Source organism: Carlito syrichta, unplaced genomic scaffold (assembly GCF_000164805.1).
Source record: "Carlito syrichta isolate Samal-C Ts95f unplaced genomic scaffold, Tarsius_syrichta-2.0.1 Scaffold308998, whole genome shotgun sequence".
NCBI lineage: Eukaryota > Metazoa > Chordata > Mammalia > Primates > Tarsiidae > Carlito > Carlito syrichta.
Genome location: NW_007253094.1, coordinates 445,486 through 460,962, shown reverse-complemented (window position 1 = coordinate 460,962; position 15,477 = coordinate 445,486). Strand labels below are relative to the sequence as shown.

Here is a 15,477-nt window from a genome sequence, read left to right as displayed (position 1 = left end):
GATATTTTCACATGTTGCTTCATCTTATTTAAACCACCTGAACTCTTTATTTTCCTTTTTGCATCATATTTTTCTGAATAACTCTTTAAGAGAGGCACCAAAAACCAACAATTCTGTGATATTTTCCCCCTAATCTTTTAAACTTCTTAGGCAATGATGATTGTATAATTAAACATATTCTAAGATCCATTTCTTGTAAACACATCAAGATAACCAATGTATTTGTTTATTTTATTTATTTGTAATTATGACAACCTATACTGGTACACATTTATAGACTAGAAAGTTTTGTTATAATTTATGAATACAATATAGAATAATAAATAAAAGTTTTTAACATATCTAATCACTTCAAATGCTTAACTTTTTTGTGGTGAGCACATTTGAAATTTACTCTCAGCAATTTTAAAAAGAACAATATAATTAATAATACTCATCATATTGTGCAATAGAACTAAGAAAATAATTCCTCCTGTCTAATAAAGATTTTGTATCCTTTGACTATCATCTCTTCATTTTTCTCAGCCCCAGCCTCTGTAACCAACATTCTACTTTCTGGTTCTGTGAATTCAATTGTTTTAGAAGTGGCATTGCTGGATTATATTGGTAATTCTATTTTTAGTATTTTGAGAAGCTTCTATACATTTTCCCATAATAGCTGAACTAATTTACATTTTCATCAACAGCATATAAACCTTTTCTCCACATTCTTGTCAACATTTGTTATTTTTAAAATATTTTATATATGTAGCCACTCTGACAAGTGTGTGATGATATCTCATTTGCGGTTTTAATTTGCATTTTCCTAATGATTAGTGAAATTGGACAGTTTTTTAAAATGTCTGTTAGCCCTGTGCATGTCTTCTTTTGAGATATGTCTATTCAGTTTCCTTAACCATTTTTAAATTTGGATTTTTGCTTTATTGTTATCAAATTGTGTGAACTCCTTGTAATTTTTGGATATTTACATCTTATCAGATGTATGGTATGCAAATATTGAAATCTTTGCACACTTTTTATTATTTTCTTTGCTGTGAAGAAAGTTTTTAGTTTGGAGTAATCCCATTTGTCTATATTTTTACTCTTGCTGCTTGTACTTTTAGAATAAAAATTTTTTAAAAATTATTGCCCTGGGCAATATTACATAGCTTTTCCTCTATGGTTTTGTCTTAGTCCATTTTGTGTTACTATAAGGAATACCTGAGGCTGAATAATTTATAAAGAAAATAAGTTAACTTGGCTTCTAGTTCTGCAGGCTGTACAATGGCATCAATATCTGATTCTGGTGAGGGTTTCTGGTTGCTTCCACTCAGGGTAGCAGATGTCACATGGTGATAGAGGAAGGAAGAAAAAGACAGTGAGAAGAGGAGATGCTACGTCGTTTTCAACAACCAGTTATTGTGGATCACACTCATTATGGCAGGGTTGTCACCAAGCCATTCATGAATGATTCACCCATATGATTCAAACACCTTTCTTTAGGCCCACCTCCTATATTTTTGATCAAATTTCAAAATGAGATTTGGAGGAGACAAATATCTAAACGGTATCAGGTTTTTTTCCACTAATTTTAAAGTTTCTGGTCTTAACATTTAAGTCTTTGTTTTATTTTGATATTGAATAACTTTTTTGTATGGTGTGAGATAGGGGTCCAATTTTATTCTTCTGCATGTGGATACTTTTTCCCCAACAACATTTACTGAACCGGTGATGCTTTTCCCATTGCATACTCTTGGCACATTTGAACACGTAAGTGTGGATTCTCTTCTGGGCTCTCTATTCTGTTGATCAATGGTCAATGTAACTTTTTCACCAATACCATACTGTTTTATTTACTATAGCTTTACAAGTAGGTATTGTGATACCTCCAGTTTTGTTCTTTATGATAATGATTGCCTTGGCTATTTGTGTGGTTCCATATGAATTTTAAGATTTTTTTTCTATTTCTATAAAAAAATGATGTTTGAATTGTGATAGATGATGTATTGAAACTGTAGAAACATTTCAGGTAGTTATGAACATTTTAAGAGTATTAATTATTCAAATCCACTAACATGGGATTTTAAAAATTTACTGTGGAACTATTGAAAGACCCAGGCGAGTGGGGCACAGGCTGGGGTTAAACACTTTAAGATGAGAAAATTTAATCACTGTTTGATCTCTGAAGGGTCTGAAGTGATTTTAGCTACATCAAGTGATGAGAAACACCCACCTGAAAATATCATTGATGGGAATCCAGAAACATTTTTTACCACTACAGGAATGTTTCCCCAGGAGTTCATTATTTGTTCCCACAAACACGTAAGGATTGAATGGTTTACAATTCCAAGTTACTTTGTACAAACCTTGAAGACTGAAAAGAGCACATCTAAAGAGCCAGTTGATTTTGAGCAATGGATTAAAAAAGATTTGGTACACACAGAGGGGCAGCTTCAAAATGAAGAAATTGTGGTATGTGATGGCTCTGCCACTTACTTGAGATTCATTTTTATATCAGCCTTTGATAATTTTGTTTCTGTGCATAGCTTTTATGCAGAGGGAACAGTAATCTCAAATCTTTCTTAGTAATTGTAACAAAATGCTCTTGCATGATTTTTTAATGACATATTTAAACATGAAGATGTCACTGATATGCTTTTTTAAAGGATTTGTAAAAAGCATTTAAAAAATAAAAATTTACTGTGTCTTCAATTTCCTTCATCAACTTTTAATAGTTTTCAGTGTATAGTATTTTAACTCTGGTTAAATTTATTTTTAAGAATTTTTAAGCTGTTGTAAATGTATTTGTTCTCCTGATTTATTTATTTACAAAATGGTTCCTTTTAAGTATATAGAAACACTATTAATTTTGTGTGTTGATTTGTATTGGGCAACTTACTGAATTTGTTATTAATTTTAAGAGTATTTTTGGTGGAGTCTGTATGTCTACAGACTCATGTCATCAGAAAACTTTGGGGGACCAGCCCCTGCAAGTTTTGGGGAGATTTAGGAGGTCCCGTGGAAGATGTGGCAGCATCAGTGATTATTCTAGAGAAATAAAGAGAAAGAAAGAGAAAGGAGGAGAAAGAAAGAGACTGGACTCTGTCTATCGCAGAAGCAATTTATTGAAAGTTACAGCAAGTATCTATCTCCAAATTTTACACAGACAATCTCAAAAGTCTTTCATGTGAACACAAAGCCAGGTGCGTCCTCCATCCACCAGATGTTTTCTTAGGTATGAGGAGGGACAAACCCCAGGATTGTCTTATTGTGGCCCAGTCCAAAAATCATGCTGGGCTCTACAGGATGTGGCCCAGTCCAAGGTTCATGGTGGGCCACCTTTTGGAACAATAGACTATAATCTCTTAACAAAATGGCTATTCTAAAGTCCTATAGATCTATCCTAATTTCTATGAAAGTTTCTAATTCCAGATCCTAATATATAAAGCTGATCATCAGCAGCAAAGCTTCTAAAAATAAAACCCAAATATAAACTATAAATGTACTAAGGCCAAAACAACAATAGTAGAAAATGGAGACAATGAAATTTCTAAAGTTAACTGTATTCTTATTAAACCTCAAAATATCATGATTGATCATGCTTGAACAAACATAATTCCCTGACGTAGCATGACCTACGATACTACAATACTTTCTATGAATAAAATAAATTCAATTTCTATAATAGGTAGAAAAAACCCTACACCAACTGTAGCTAAAGCCAGCCTAAAAGAATATAGCCCAGTCCAAAGTACGCGCTGGGCCCTCAGGAATGTGGCCCAGCCAAAAGTTTGTGCTGGGCCATTTCTGATAACTCTAGATAATCATCTATACCATTGAAAAACTGAAAACAGCTCTCCATAAGTATATACTAATTCTACAAATATACTTTTAAATCTTATAAAGAAGCTTGTACTGTATAAAATGTTCCCAAATGTGACCTGAATTTGAAATGTATCTAATACCTAAGCCAAAACCACAGTTTATGGGAAACAGGAACAATGAGTTTCTAGAGTGAGCCATACCTGTCACAGTCACAGAGCCTTCAGCTTAGATCAGCAGAGTTCCTTTAGGTTACTTGCGCTGCATGGTAAAAGGAGGAGAAAAATGGGGTCAATGGCTCCCGAACACATCCTAGTGGTCTTGGGGTCCACAGCCCTCCCCGATCCCTAACACTCAGTGGGTCTCCGTGGCCAGCTCCCAACAGAAAACATTGATTTCTTTCTCTTTTTTTTTTTTCCTATTTGGATGTCTTTTACTTATTTCTCTTGCCTAATTGCTCTGGCAAGGACTTCCATACTCTGTTGAATAGAAATGCTGAGAATGAGCACTCTTACCTTGTTTCAGATCTTAGAGGAACAATTTTCAATTTTTTACATTTAAATGTTAGCTGTGGGCTTCTCATATTGCCTTTATTGTGTTGTATTCCTTCTATACCTAATTTGTTAAGAATTTTTATCATGAAAGGATGTTTTTCTAAAGCAAATCATGAAATAATTTTTTCAAATGCTTTTTCTTCATTTAATGAGTTAATTTTGTGTTTTTTAAAACATTCTGTTAATGTGATGCATCACATTTATTGATTTGCTTATGCTGACCCATCCCTGCATTCCAGGAATAAATCCCACTTGATCATGAATGATTCTTTTAATGCGTTGTTGAACTTAATTTGCTAGTATAGTGATAAAAAATTTTGCCACTATGTTTACCAAGAACATTGACCTGTCATTTTCTTTTCTTGTAATGTCCTTGTCTGGCTTTGGTACTAAGGATATGTTGACCTCATAAAAAGAGTTTGGAAGTTTTCTCTCCTCTTAAAAATTTTTTTGAATAATTTAAGAAGAATCAGTATTAGTTATTTTTTAATATTTGATGGAATTCAGCTATAAAGCAATCAGGTCCTGGGTTTTTCTTTGATAGAAAGCTTTTAATACTGATTCAATCTTCTTATTTATTATTCATCTGTTCAGATTTTTCATTTCTTCATTATTCACTCTTAGTTGGTTGTATGCATCTAGGAATTTATCTGTGTTTTCTAGGGTATCCAAATTGTCAGTGTATAATTTTCATAGTAGTCTCTCTTTTTTGTACTCTGAGAGAAAATGTATTTTTATGTGTGTCCTGGACAGTATTTTATCTTGCTTTTAAAGTTTATTTTTTAATTGACATATAAAAATTTACATATTTGCTCTTTATAACCGGGTATTTTGAAATATATGCTGTACATTTTGGAATGTTTAAATCTATATAGCTAGCAAATGCATTACCTTATATGGTTATCATTTTTGTGGTGAGAACATTCATCAACTCTCTTAGCATCTCCCAAGAATACAAAAGAATACAATATGTCATCTAATATATCACAACTAACTACAGTCACCATACTATATAGTAGATCTCTTGAACTTATTCCTCCTATATAAGTTTAAATATGTATTTTTTGCTAACATGTCTCTGTAGTAGTCTCTCATGAGACTGTGATATTGGTTGTAATGTCTCTTCTTTTATTTTTATCTTACTTGCTTGAGTTTTCTCTTTTATAGTCTACCTGGAGGTTTATAAACTGTGTTTTTTTTTTTTTTAAAAAAAGAAAGCTCTTAGCTTTGTTAATATTTTATATTGATTTTCCTTTTTATTTATCTCTGCTCTGATTTCTATCAATTTGTTTGTTCTGTTAACTTTGGGCTTATTTTTTCCCCTAGTTCTTTGTAGTGTAGCATTAGGTTGTATATATGATATTGTACATTTTTTTAATATAGATGTTTATTGCTATAAAATTTCCTGTTGGAATTGCTTTTGATGTGTCTTGTAACTTTTGTTATGTTGTGTTTCCATTTTCATTTATCTCAAGATTTTTTTTTACAATTTTTTCATTGACAATTAGTTGTTCAGGAACATGTTATTTAATTTCCATGTATTTGTCAGTTTTCCAAAATTTTTACTGGCATTGGACTTAACAGACATATACAGAACATTTTATACAACAACAACAAATACACAAATACATCTTTTTAAGCATGCACAAAACATACTTCAGAATAGATCACATGTTAGGGTACAAAACAAACCTCAGAAAATTTAAGAAGATTAAGAGTATGTCAAGTCCGACCATAATGGTCTACCTTCTTTTTTTTTTTGAGTTGAAGTCTGACTCTCTTGCCCTGGCTGGAGTGCAGTGGTACACCCTTGGCCACCCCAGCGTTGACTTGCTGGACTCCAGCAATCCTTCTGCCTCAGCCTTCCAAGTAGCCAGAACTAGAGGTGAGCTACCACATCCGGCTAATTTTTGATTTTTGTAGAGTTGAGGTCTTGCCAAGTTGCCCAGGCTGGTCTTGAACCCATGAACTCAGGAAATCCACTTGCTGGGCTTGCCAAAGTGCTGGGATTGCAGGCTGAGCCACTGAACCTGGTCATCTGTCTTCTTGACTTTTTCTTTTCCTATGAGTATACCAGGTAGAGATTCCTAGTAGCAATACCCTCTTTTTAAAAATCAGCCGTTGTACTACAAGTTCCTAGGGGAGTAGGTGCTCAAAAATGTTTTGTGATGAACAAACCAATGAGTGGGCAACACTGAGTGTTTATTCTTTGATAGATAATACATTTCCAAGTCAAACAAAAATCTACAAAGTTTCAAAAACTTTGCTTTTAGTAGAAATTATAAATTCTTTTGATTATTATGGTCTTTTCCCCCCAATTTATCTAACAGTAAGGAAATTTCTCAAGGATAGAAATTTTGTCTTATATATTATTCCCAAATGATATCAAATTCAGTACCTGGAAAATAATATAATAACATTTTGCGATAATTTTATTGGACTTAATTAAATTAGTTTGCGGGTTTTTCTAAAGAAATGTGTTTGAACTTAAAAAGTTTCTTAAAAATCATAGAAATGATTCATTAATACTTCAAGAATTAAATGGTTAGGCACTGTCAAATTATACATCCACTGTCTGGTACAACTATCCATTTTATCTATGGAAATGTTTCTTTCTTATCACATTGGGATTTACTTTTGCCTCAGTCTTCAGTGATCTTTTGCTAAGTAAAACTTTGAGCACTGCTTCCTGTATTTGCTTTGTCTTTGCTCTATAGACAATAGGATTCAGGGTGGGTAGCAAGAGAAGGTGTAGGTTGGTCACAAAAAAATGTGAATGCTGTGGGGAATCATATGACTCCGAAAACTGGGTGAAAAAGGTGAAGAAGGCTGGAACATAGGTGATGATGATGGCACAGATGTGTGCAGTGCAGGTGCGAAAGGTTTTCTGCCGAGCTTCTGCTGATGAGAGGCTCACAACTGCCTGTGGGATTATAGTGTAGGGGACAGGACATCAAATCCCCCAATGAAGAGTGCAACCATCAGTCTATAGGTGGCATTAACCATGACATTGCCACAGGATAACAGCCACAGACATGGTCAAAGTAGGTGTGGAAAATTATATTTCCCTTACAATAGGGCAGGTGTTTGGTGAGTAAAGTGAAAGGAATAATGAGAGTCACATATTGAAGAAAGGTGAGAAATCTAGCCTTGGCAGTAACAGAGTTGGTAAAGGTAGTGGCATAGCATAGAGAGTAGCAGATGGCCACATAGCGGTCCAGAGCCATGGGCATGAACACCCAAGACTCCATCCCTGTGAAAGTGTGGAGGAAAAAATATCTAGACCAGGCAAGCATTGAAATATTTCTTTGAGAGCAAACTAAAAGATACACAGCATTTTTGGTATGATACTTGTACTCTGGACAATGTTGGTGAAGGAGAACAAGATCAAGAAATTATGCATGGACTGGTGTAGGACTTCCTCTAGATGAATGAGATAGAGAAGCCCACAATTCCCCAGTGCAGTAGCAAAGTACATGATGCAAAATGGGAGACAGATCCAGAAATGTGCCCCATCTAGCACCGACACTCTATGCAATATGAATGATGTGGGAATTTGTCTAGCACAGTTATAATCATGCATGATGGTCAGTTAGAGAATATGTTACATTGTTCAACTTTTATACCTCTTTGTAAAGAAAGAGGTTAGGCAATTTTATATAACATTTTTGCATAAATCATCTCAATATAATTATCATATTATCCCATGAATAAGTGCTATTATTATATTATAGATATAGAATTTATCTTAGTGAAGTGTCATTGACTGTAAATTGTAAAGCCAAGGTTCTTGACTATTTATTATGAGAACACACACGTACTTTTTAAAAACTGAATCCCGTTAAGCTCTCAAATTCTATGTTCTCAACTAAGTATTAGTACATTCCTTGGCAAAAAAGAATGTATAAAATAGTGCACATTGGGATGGTTAAAAGTGTGTCTTTAGTTCTTAACATTTCTGTAAGAATTAAAATCCATGACTTTATGAAACTGTCTATGAGTATTTTGATGTCTCACAATCTTTTATCAGAAATTATTTTATGTTTTTCCTCTAATTCTTCTCATTAATTTTTAAATTTCCTTCTGTCTTCAGGATATTGACAACATACAACTATTGTTCTTTACAGAATGTCTTTGTTAAGGTTTTAGGTTTATTTTTTAATTATACTAATTCTTACATTCAACATACTTGTAATTGATAAGGATTGAATGAAAGATGTACCCTTTAAGAACCACAATTTAAGCTGAACTCGGTGGCTCAGGCTATAATCCCGCGCCTTTGGGAGGCTGAGGTGAGTGGATTGCCTGAGCCCGCGGGTTTGCAACCTGCCTGGGCAACTTGGCGAGACCTCATCTCTACAATAAATCAAAATGAGCCGGGCGTGGTAGCGCGTGCCTGTAGTTCCAGCTACTTGGAAGGCTGAGGCGGAAGGATCGCCAGAGCCCAGTAGGTCAAGACTGCGGTGGCTGGGAGTGGCCACTGCACTCCAGTCTGGGTAACAGAGTGAGACTCCAACTCAAAAAAAAAAAAAAAGAACCACAATTTAAAATTAAAATTGGAAAATTTAGCCAGCCCTTCTTCTCAAATTTTTTAGAATCTGCCCCTGTTTCATATGAGCATACTCTTCATAATTTATAAATACAGAAGGTCTCATATTCAAAATTGATAAAACATCAAAGAAAGCTTGAGCCAGAACAGGGGTTTTCACAGCATACCTCCTAACTGTGATGACAACATCTAGGAAGAGCTAAAATCACAGGCTCTAGCACTCTAGAGCCCCTGAACTTGACTTTATTACTTGGCCACAGACAATCCCAAATCTAGAGTAGTTGCCCCACAACTACAGATGACCAACATTTCCTCTGAATTATTTCTGCAAGGAGTTTAATTCATGGACTTTTCTCCTTTTCTCTAATTTTATCCAATGGCTAGTTGCTACAAAATGCTTGAAAAATTCTGTTGAGTTAGATCTAAATACCTGCAGCTTCCCATCATAGCCTACCATCCCTTCATCCTGTTTATGTATTTGGATTATCTGTGCATACATTTTGTTGTCTCTTTGAAAAATTTCTCCTTAGTTTTCTGAGACAACTCAGAGATTAAATCATTTAGATCATATTACTACTCATTTTAAAAAAGTACCTTGGTCTTCCACTTTCATTTACTTTCATGGATCTGAAATTGCTATTCTGGATGTTGAGAGTAAGACCATGTCCTTTTGCTCATGGTCAGCTAGTCACAGTAGTAGTATAAGAATCCCTCTAAAGCGGGCTCGGTGGCTCAGCCTGTAATCCTGCGCCTTTGGGAGGCTGAGTTGAGTGGATTGCCTGAGCCCACGGGTCTCGAACCCACAGTGGGACCTGGGCAGCGAGACCTCATCTCTACAATAAATCAAAAAATCAGCCGGGAGTGGTAGCGTGCACGCCTGTAATTCCGGCTACTTGGAAGGCTGAGGCGAAAGGATCGCTGGAGCCCAGCAGGTCGAGGCTGCGGTGGCCGGGTGTGGCCACTGCACTCCAGTCTGGGCGACAGAGTGTGACTCCAACTCAAAAAAAAAAAAGAAAGAAAAATCCCTCTATCCCAATGAATAGACCGCTTTGTTTCCATAGATTTGCAAGTCAAGATTCGCTTTTTAAGATATTACCTATTTTACTGTTATTCTTGTGCCAAAAAAAGGAACAGAAACCTAAAATACTGATTTAGCATGAAATTACATGCTAAAGGTCTAACTCAGAAAAGCAGCAGAATCAATTCTAAATTCTCGGTTTACTTGTCCTTCAATCATTTTTTTATATACCCACATTTTAAATGTTGATCCCAAAGTGTTAAATTTGGAAGAAGCAGCACATTTGCTTCTAAAGACAGAGATGAATATGGAAACCAGAAATTACTCATCAACACTCTCCCTTCTCTTTTGTCCCTATGCCACCTCTGAGACTTCCAGGGCACACTGCTTCCTAAAATCTTGGGTAACCATCTTATTTTCTTGTTTAAAACCTCAAATGTGTTCTATTTCTCCTTTTGGTCACAAAACAATGTAACACTTCCAGTAGAAAAAGTAGACTAGGTAATTTTCTTAGAATAATACACAGAAAAGCTAATCAAATTGTCATCTTAGTTTCCTTTCTAGGGTCCTGCTGTGTAGCTAGTTTTTCCTTTCTTTTCTCATATTACCCAGGAAATAACTTCCCAGTTTCCAACTTCTCTCTTCAAAGAGAAGTCTAATTCTCTGACATTTGATCATCACACACATCTGTTTTTATACTCTGTAATGGCAATGCCTCTATTTTAATTCTCCATAAGGAAATCTGTAAGACTAATTACACTTTTCTATATTTCAGACTCCTTGCATTGATAACTTTGGAGAGTCCAACTTCCCTTTGATTACAGAAACCCAAGTTACATAACTGTGTGGCATCCTTGGCGAAACTAAAATCTTCAGCTCAATGCAAGTCAGTGAGTTCTAGGTTTCAGAACAGTGACATTGTGCAAATGCCACAATATATGAGTGTTAGCATCATTAGGTATGGACAACCTGATATGTAAACAGCTGCCTTGTTATGCTGGGACATAAAGTAAACCCTTATTTTTTTTAAAAAAATTTATATCTCTAAGCCAGAATAATAGAATTTATAATAGGACATACATTCCCCTAATCTTGCTGTAGCAAAAATTACATGTTATGACTCTGAAGAACATATGTAGATGGAGAATAAGTTTTGGGAGATATATGTGCTTTCATTTAGTGGTGGCCGAATTAACATTCTAACTCATGCTTATAGTAGATGGTAAAGGATATCACTGGATTAGGAAAAAGTGACTAGGCACATTACTCTTTTAATATAGTCATAACTATGCCATCATAAACAACAGGCTTTCTTAATGTTTGAGTTAAGAAATACAAAATGCTGTCTTTGATAGATCACCCCTTCCACATATATTTTCTTTTCTATTAAAGAACCGCAAACTCCTCGATATCCTATATCTAGAAGCAGAGATAGAATTAAAAATGGATAGTCATTAATGATAATATAGTTTAAAGACAGGGAATTACAGATCTCCCAGCATAGAACAGAGTTTTCTGAAAATGGAGACAAATTAAGTATAAATAAAAGTAATGTCTAACCTTCAACTGGAAATTATTGATCTTAAATACAATGAAATGCTAAAAGGGAGATATGCCAATGATCAAGATAAAAGTCTAATAGGATTTCATAAATGCCTTCCACCTTAATTATGCCCAATTAAAATCTCATGCTCAAGATCTGATATCAGTATTTTACAGTACCTAGCCATGTGAAAGTGAATTTTAAAATTTCATTATAGCTAAGCATTAACAAATAAATATTTGTCGTGTTTGAAAATAAGAGACAGTAACTTTGAACTTCACTTAAGTGAAATATACTTTTAAATGTTTTTCTCTTATTACAAACCTGGACTACTAAAAACACTCAGTTTTTAAAATTATATTTTAAATTTTATAAATAAAATGGTAGAAATTTATCTCCTCTCTTTTGTATGAATAGCTACTTAATATCCTCAGTTTTGCCACTTAGCTTACAAAACCTAAATTATTTGCTATCTTGCCATTTACAGAAAATGTTGCCAATCTCTGATTTGGGAACTATGTAGAGAAAAATGATTTCAGAAGCCCAATTCTCTATTTCCTTTCTCCAGACATTGCTCCAATATCAGTTTTTGTTTTGTCCTTGCTAACATAATCTGTGCATATTTCTTTATTATTGTTTCCTTCTTTCTAATTTTGAATTTCATTGGTGTATAAAATTTATTTCAAATGGTCTTCAGTTAATAGTTATGTAAGTGATGTCTGGTCTCTGCTCATACAAAAGTTAGGCAATGGATAGCCTAAACTAAAAATTTGCCTAAGCTTAAGGAAGTAAGGACTTGGTTATTAAAGAGAAAATCAACTCATTGGGCTCAAAACCTCATTGTGAAGAAGAATACCTGGTCTGTAGTGAGCAGGTTATATGCGAAGGACTCTCTTTAGTTCACTAATTTTTTGCTGCATATAACAGTACCTAATACCTCTAGGTGCTCAATATATATTTGTGGAGTGGATGAACCAATGAATGAATGAATGAATAAATAAGTGAATGAATGAATTGATTGGTGAATACATTTATGTTCATAAAATATGTATAGAGCAATCAATCATACAATGATAAAAGTTTGAAATTAAAAACATGAAGAAAACGTTAGACTATATCTTTGCATCCTTGATGAGAAAGATAAAACAGGCAATTTAGGCAGTCTTGAGAAATACAATCACATATTGTGTGGGATTATATTAGGAGACCCTCCAGCTCTCTTTATTATTTTAGTTTATTTTCTTAGTTATATAATTTTAGTATATATTTACCATGGGTTTGACTGTTTGATCTAGTATGGCCTCCAGTTTTAGTATCTTCAGCATGTTGCATATGTATTTCTGTGAAATTTCTTTCTTTGTAATTAGAATTCAAGTCCATAGTCTTTAAGAGTTTGTTTCCAGTGAGGTCATAACTGAAAGTAGTAGGCAATATTAAAGAAAGAGGGATGACTAAGAATGAAGAGTAGTTCCCTGATCCAAAAATGCAATGGTAATCACAGATGGATCAACCATCTGTGCTCTTGGCATTAGCGATGCTCTAGATTTTAAGGATCCAGGATCCATGCAGATTATTATTTTCCTGGAAGGTAATTGGAAAGGAAGTTGTGGTACGGGTACAAATTATTCTCCATAAGAATTTTAAGTAGAACAAACTCAAAAGGGGGCAGCAGTGTGATCCTGAGAAGAGCCATGAGTCATATTCATGGAGGGCCTGAGAGTAAGGCAGCTGGACTCAGGTAGCCAAGAGTTACACCTCTGACCTTCAGACCCTTGCTGGAATAAATTGGGCCTTCTGAGGCATGGATAAAGGAATCCAGCCTATATAGCAAAAGCACAGTGATAGGCATCATTTGAATTCCCTCTGTGAGTTGGTACATCTGATCAAATATATTCTTTTCCTTTACAGGAGTTTTAAGGACTACTGCAATTATGTAGTTTTTTTTTCTCTCAAATAAGAATTAAGCTTATAATGAACTTTCCACTCTATTAAATGAGGCATATAATATTCAGACTTTCAGCAGCCCAGGTTTTTGTTTGTTTGCTTGCTATTTTTCTTAATGTTTAAAGTAGAAAAACCACTAAGTAAGATCTTCCATAACTCCTTTCAACTGCCATCCTTTACCTAGGGTCTTATTTTGCTTGGTAAGGCTCTGGGCAGCTTTGAGGTACAAGGAATCTCAGCCCCACTTTATTATACCATAAATTTGTGAAGCAGGTCAGAATTAACAGGAACAGCAAAGGAACAAAATAACCTTGTCCATTATACCTCTCACTAAAGTTACTACTTTTCTCTGAGTTTAATTCCTGTATTTTGTTTTCTATTTTTAGTTTTGATTCCATATGTCCTTTCTAAGGAAGTGAAAGAGAATATTCTCAACATTACAAATAATTGAAATTGAGGAGGCATCAAGATAAAAGCGACTGGGTTTCTGACAAGATAACAGACAAGATTGGCTTATAGCATTCCAAGGAATCCAGAGGAAATGTTATGGAATTATAATGTTCTTCAAGCATCATAGAAAGAAGAATCTGCATGATAGTATCAAGCAGTGAGAAAATTCATGCACAGTAAATACCCATTTATTTTGCCCCTCAAGGCCTATGGGTTAATTCCAGATGTAGAAGGAAAAATTTAAAAATAAAACTTTAACTTGTATCATCTAGTTAAAGTCATGGATCAGAGACATGTGGGGATGAAAGAAGGGAGTTCAAAATGAACAAAAAGTTAAACCAAGAGGAAAAACATGACTAGAGGAAAAAATTTGACAAAGTAAACATTTTCAATCATGAGAACAACATAGCTAGCTCCTGGACATAACATCTCACACATCCAAATCAGAAATGAAATTTTATTAACTTTCACTTCTAGAAAAAGACAAGAGATAACAAATGCTGGTGAGGATGTAAAAGGAAATCTTGTACATAATTGATAAAATATAGATTGTTACAGTCATTATGGAAAACTTATGACGTTTCCTAAAAAAAAAAAAATAGAACTATCTTATGATCCAGCAATTCCATTTCTAGAATTATATACAAAGAAAATGAAATCAATGAGTCAAAAAGATATGTATACACTCGTATTCATAGCAACACTATTTACAATATCCAAGAGGTAAAGCAACACAAATGCCCACCAACATACAAGTGGCTAAAGAAAATGTGATGTATATACATAATAAAATGCTATTAAGCCTTTTTAAAAAGAAAATCCTGTCATTTTTGCTAACATGGATGAACCTGGAAGACATTATGCTTAAGTGAAATAAGACAGGCTCAGAAGAACAAGTACTGTCTAATCTCTCTTAAAGGTGAAATCTAAAAAAGCCTAAAATGTATTATGAAATAAAATGAGATGTATAAAATTATTTACAGTATAATCACACTTTAAAAAAATGTTATATTTAAATCACTATTCCTCTTTGCCTATATGGTTCTTTCTCTACTTTCAGGTGGCAATTTAAATGTTCCTTTCTCAACATGGAGGTTTTTACTGACTTTGTCTAGGTTAGAGCCCTGGTGATTTGCTTTTATTGTAGTTACCGCTTGGCAGGCAATCATTCTAGTATTTGAGACACCTCAATAAACAAATCAGGCAAAGATCCCTGTTTTTGTGGTGCTCTACTGTACAAAAGAGGATAGGGGAAATGATAGTCCATAAACAGAAAACATAATGAATATATAGAATGTGAGTATAATTTAGAAAGAAATATGCTATGTAGAAATATAAAAGCAAGATAAACAAATTGTGAATACTAGAGTTCACTTTTAAATATCGTGCAGGGTAGACATCTTTGATGTAGTTGCTATTGAGAAGGGAATTCATGTTCACATTCATAGTGGATACAAATCCAGACGTTACAACTGAAAGTAGTTAATTACTCGTTTGTCTTTTCACGCTCACTGTAGAAGTCATTTGTCAGAGTGAGTTAGAAAAGACAAAAATGGTGTTTGGTCATGTAATTGTGTACATTTGTAAAATATCATGTGATACCTTTAACAATTTGATG

At 34.2% G+C, this 15,477-nt stretch overlaps 1 pseudogene across 1 annotated transcript; it reads left to right on the top strand.

Annotated features, from left to right (window-relative positions):
* The first annotated feature begins 2,102 nt into the window (after positions 1-2,102).
* Positions 2,103-2,647, top strand: LOC110596417 (annotated as a pseudogene). The gene has a single exon (XR_002482445.1). The product of XR_002482445.1 is annotated as an intraflagellar transport protein 25 homolog pseudogene (transcript).
* Positions 2,648-15,477: the final 12,830 nt, after the last annotated feature.